We start from the raw sequence: 6,000 nt of genomic DNA, 5'->3' as shown, positions 1-6,000 counted from the left end.
TACGGCTGACTGTTCGCAGCAGAACGCAAGAGCAGTAGACTCTTGTGCGAACTGGTGTAATTATTCCATCTCCCTGTGTGCATGTGAGAATGACACGAGCCCTGACAGTGAATTTGGAAAGGAGACTGAATTCGAGCCAAGGATATGAGGTGTCAGTTAACCCTTTCATTGCCAAAATCGCATTTATGCTGCAGCGAGGTAGAGAACCCATGTCACTGAAGGGTGACCAGATCATGGGTCTGGTATCCATTAACCTACTGCTCTTTATTTTCGGTAGTAGGATAGGCTATATCTTTTACACATCACAGGGGAATGCCCAGCTATTCTTAGACACCATATTTTGTGTGTTTATAGCACAAGGGAATTTTGCACTCTAAATTGACTGGCGGTGAACGGGTTAACATCAGATACACAGATCACATCACCAATGGACAAGAGTGCCAATCCATCAAGCAGCACACTGGACTATGTAAAGATCGGATCGAGTAAAGTCCTATTTTAGCATCCAAAATTCAGGAACCTATTTTACCGGGAATTTCTGTGCATGTATGAAACGATATTACCATCAGTGGATTTCGACTCTTATTTTGTACGTCATTTTACTCAGGTCTGATGCGAATTCAGTCACTAAACTAACGTGCCACCATCTTTTTGGTCCCACAAACCACGAAAATGTAACCAATAAGTGCAATAATTTAGGATGCTGCCTTGAACATCTGCTGACATCAGTAAAGAAAAGGAAACAACGATGGTTTCGCCATAGTAACAAGACCCAACAGCCTTGCTAAAAACAACAACAACAACAACAAAAACCTTCAAGGAACTGCTGAGGGAGGGAGACAAAGTGGAAGACAGAAAAACATCAACCCAACAACAACAAAACAAAGCAAAACAGCTACGGCCTGACAACACTGCAGATTGGACAGCAACACCATTCACAGAGACTTATGCTTTGACACACAAACGATGGGCTAGACCTGCAGAAATTTGGTGAAATAACTCCTAATAAATTTAAAAAAAAAAAAAAAAGGACAAGACAGAAGACCAGCGGCAAAGAATCATGATATTCATCAGTTATGTTGTTCATAATGAAAAAAAAAAAGAAGATAAAATTAAAAAGATGTAACTTTTGCAGCTAGAAAGTTACCATAGTTTTCACTGGTAGGAAAAAAATCAACTGATGCCAAGGCTACCCGGGCGTGGTTGGTTTAAACATGATTCGATGTTTACGCCGTCTGCGTCAGTGATGAAATCACTTATGTCGGCGTGGAGGTGATTCAATGTCGATCGACGAATGTGAAAGAAAGAAAGAAGAGAAAGAAAGAAAGAAAAAAATAAGGAAAAAGGCCACCACCACCACCACCAACATAATCATCATCATTTTCATCATCATCATCAGCAGCAGCATAATGCACTCTTCATCTTCTTTGCCGTCGTCGTCGTTGTCATCGATATCATCCTACTCTAGATCCTCGCAAACATCATGTCAGCTGTGTGTTCCAAGCTGTATATCGCAGTGGTGGTAGAACCTACAGGCTACGTTTAGCGAACTATCACAAGGCGTGAAACTGGATAAAAATGAGACAGGGCAAAACTACGCAGCTTTATACTGTCCAGGGTAAAACAACAACAACAACAACAATAACAGCAGCACCAGCAACAACAATAACAACAGCAGCAGAAAAAAGAATAAGAAAAAAGAAAGAGAGAGAGAGAGAAACAGTAAGTTGGAATCTCTCCCATTGCCTTCTTGTTAAGCCCCTTATTTTCTACATCAACACTGTTTTAAACATAACAGAAATGAATCTCGAAGTAAATAAGTAAGTGACGATGATGACGATGATGATTTGGATACTTATATAGCGCCTATCCTCGGTCGGAGACCAAGCTCTAAGCGCTTTACAAACACGGGGTCATTTGCGCAAGAGGCTGCCTACCTGGGTAGAACAGACTGATGGTTGCCATTGGGCGCTCATCATTCGTTTCCTATGTTATTCAATCAGATTTCAGGCACGCACACATACACACCCAGACAAACATGTAACAATTCACGTGTATGACCGTTCCGTTTATTTACCCCGCCATGTAGGCAGTCATACTCTGTGTTCTTGTTTCCGGCATAACCCACCGAACGCTGACATGGATCACAATATTTCTAACGTGCGTATTTGTTTTTCTACGTGCGTATACTCACGAAAGGGGTTCAGGCACAAGCAAGTCTACATATATGTTGACCTGGGAGATCGGAAAAATCTCACCCTTTGCCCACCAGGCGCCGTTACCGTATTAAAGTAGGCTATGTAAGTAAGTTAGTAACCAAGAAAGCAAGCAAAAAAAAAAATATTTGAAAAAAAATTATGTAAGACTGCAAATAAGTAAGTAAGCAAGCAGACAAGCAAGCAAGTAGAGGAGTTATTAACAAATGTCTCTCTTCCCGAGAAGAAACTAATCCAACTGGTCCCAATGTAATTCTCCTAGCTGTCTTTGACTGAAGGGTTTAATTTCCTTTCACCATCTCGATCCGAAATTCACAACATTGTGCGAGTGCGATACATAATTATATATATGTATGTATGTATACAAACATGCGTGTGTGTGTGTGTGTGTGTGTGTGTGTGTGTGTTAGTGTGTGTGTGTGTGTGTGTGTGTGTGTGTGTGTGTGTGTGTGTGTCTGTGTCTGTGTCTGTGTGTCTGTGTGTGTTTGTGTCTCTGTGTGTCTGTGTCTGTGTGTCTGTGTTTTAGTTCCTTCCTCAGTTCTCCCATTACATTTTAACAAAGGCAAGGAAAAGTATCAATTTTATAAAAATTATAAGCCGCTTACACTGGCGAATGGATACAAAAACATTGATTCATCTTTCCATGGCCCTTGTAAGATCTAAGATAGCCTATGCACAAGAAATATTTTTCGGTGCACCTAAATGTCAATTACAAAAGATTAAAAGTGTTCACTGTAAGGCTATCAAAATTGCCCTCGGAGTGCCCTCTCATGCATCCAACCAGGACACATACAAAACAGCCGGAATTCTTCCCTTAAATGAACTGACATCATGAGTTAGCAACAGCAAAATTCGCTGTGAGATACACTTCAATGACAAAAAAAATTCATTGCTGATGAACTGACAGTAAGATCTGACATTGATTTTCCCAAAAGAGCTAAAGCCATTTTATCACAAGAAACAGTTGCAACTTACGTTTAAAATTTGTTGAAAGAATCTGATGTTAACATGAAAGAGTTAGCTGCAGAACCACATCATACTCCTGTTCTTTTTGGGGAAATGTTGAAAGCAGATTTTGATATCAGTTATTCTGAAACAAAAAAGGAAAAACAAAAACAAAAAACATCAATATCACGACAAGTACTGCCAGAATTCAAAGAGCAGAAAAATATCAGAATCATTTCCATATATTTACAGATGGACCTGTTCTTGATGACAAAAATGCTGGTGCGGCTTTCTATATTCCTGCCTTTAAAGTTGAAAATCTTACTTTATTGGAAAACATCTTTCCATATTCACGGCTGAGCTAATTGCTATTATACAAGCTCTGAACTACTTAGTGAGCCATCAAATGGTTTTCTCGAAAATAGCATTCTTTGTTGATTCCAAATCAGTACTTTATGCTCTAGAATTATTTATCCTTGAAACAAGACCTGACTTAGATATTGAGGTAAATCATTTGCTACATTGTTTGAGGATTGACGGGACTGAGGTTAGTTTTTGTTGGGTGCCTTTTCATGTGGGCATTCATGGCAATGAAACTGCTCATAAAGCAGAGGAGCGCAAGATTCAGAAAAATCGACAAAAATACATGTCTGTCTTTCCGAAAATGAAGCATACACTTTGTTAGAAAAAATCAGCATGTGGTGTGTGTGTGTGTGTGTGTGTGTGTGTGTGTGGTGTGTGTGTGTGTGTGTGTGTGTGTGTGTCAGTGCGGTGTGTGTGTGTGTGTGTGTGTGTGTGTGTCTGTATCTGTGTGTCTGTGTTTCAAATTTAATAGATTTCCTTCCTGCCTCCCCGCTTCAGTTCCTTCCTCAGTTCTCCCATTCATCTTTTTCTTTCTTTCTTTCTTTCTTCTTTCATCTCCCTCCTCCTCCTCCTACTCCTGCTCCTCTTCCTCCTCCTCCTCCTTTTTCTTCTCCCTTAAAAAAAATAATCATCATCGTCGCTTCCTCCGGCTCCTCTCCTGCTCTGTTTATATATATATATATATATATATATATATATATATATATATTCTTCTTCTGTGCCAGAGTCTTTTACTTCAATATTGCCATCTCCATCACCATAACCATCACATTCCCCATCACCATCTCCATCGTCTTCTTTTCAGTCACTGAAGTTCTTTTTCTTCTTCTTCCTCTTTTTCGTATCATAACATCACGACTGATCATCCATGTAAGTCTTCTTCTTCTTCTTCTTGTTTTGCCCTCATCCTCCACTCCCTACCCTCCTCCTTACTTCAACCAAACCATGAAACTGGATCCCCCGTGAACGCATTTTCTCTTCAACTGAACCGACAGCTGTGCTGGCTGGCTATATATGGAATCCATTTCCGCCACTCTCTCGGAAGTCCCTTTGAAACCAACCGGCCCGAACCGACCTGTCAGTGCTGTGAGTTGCTTGACGTGCTTGATAATAGTCCACATGCCATATGTACACCTTTCTTCACCTCTTTCATGTAGTCACGTCTTTCTCGTGTTTCAGTCTTGTCAATCAATGATCGCCATGTCGATAGACGTACTGTAGACGTCGATAGGTGTGTGTGTGTGTGTGTGCATATTTGTCACAGTGTGTGTGTGTGTGTGTGTGTGTGTGTGTGTGTGTGTTAGTAAGTGGGGTGGGTGGAGTGTGTGTGTGTGTGCCGGTGTGTGTGTGTGTGTGTGTGTGTCAGTGTGAGTGCATATATCAGTGTGTGTGTGTGTGTGTGTGTGTGTGTGTGTGTGTGTGTGCTGACATCACAAAATACTACCAAATAATGATAACTGATGAAAACTTCACTGATACTGAACAATATGGAGGAATCATATGCTTATGGCGGCCGCACTGGCAACACTCACCTGTCAGTGAACTATCCAGCTGCCCAACAACAAATCGTAGAAACAAAAAGTCAACAACAATAACAAAATATAAGAGAAAGAGATTGGGGGAGGGGGGCGGGGGCCGGGACTGGAGGGGGCGCGGAGGTGGGGGTGGGGGCCTGAACCACTAACTATATCCACTCAGTGACACCCGCACCCTACTGGCATCCTCCACCCCCAACACCGGGCGGCTAGTGATCCACTTGCAATGGATTCTTTAAACACACACACACACACACACACACACACACACACACACACACACACACACACAGATAGGCTACACACGCATACATACATGTCATATATTTCAATCAGATATGTCTCTTTGCTGAATAGACGCCAGTAAAATCCGAGATGACATACTGACATACATACATACATGCATACATGCCCTTACAGATACACACGCATACATACATACATGTCATATATTTTGAGTCAATCAGATGCCGGGGACTCTTTGGTGAATAACAGCCCGGTAAAATCTGAGTTGGCTTGCATACTGTACGTACATGCATACCTACATGTTTTCATTATGTTTTCTATATACGAGGCACACACTTCACACCGCACTTCACACACACACACACACACACACACACACACACACACACACACACTCTGACACACACACTAACACAAACACACACACGCGCGGAACGGCCGGGAAACAACGTTGCGCAAACTGAAGACTCAGATTCAGATCACATGCAGCGTCATCCAGTGCTGTATAAAAGCCCATTTCCTTCAGCATTCTGGCATGCCGCAATGCTGTACGTCAAACTACAAGTCTACACATTCTTTTTCGTTGCGAAAATCCATTTTTTCAAAAATAATGAGCGTCATTAATTATTCGCTGAACCCCTCAGTGTTTCGTCCAGAAGTACTGCAAGCTTACAAACTGTATGCAGTGGTCGAGC

Source organism: Babylonia areolata, chromosome 21 (assembly GCF_041734735.1).
Source record: "Babylonia areolata isolate BAREFJ2019XMU chromosome 21, ASM4173473v1, whole genome shotgun sequence".
Classification (NCBI taxonomy): Eukaryota; Metazoa; Mollusca; class Gastropoda; order Neogastropoda; family Buccinidae; genus Babylonia; species Babylonia areolata.
Note: the sequence above shows the minus strand (reverse complement) of the source record.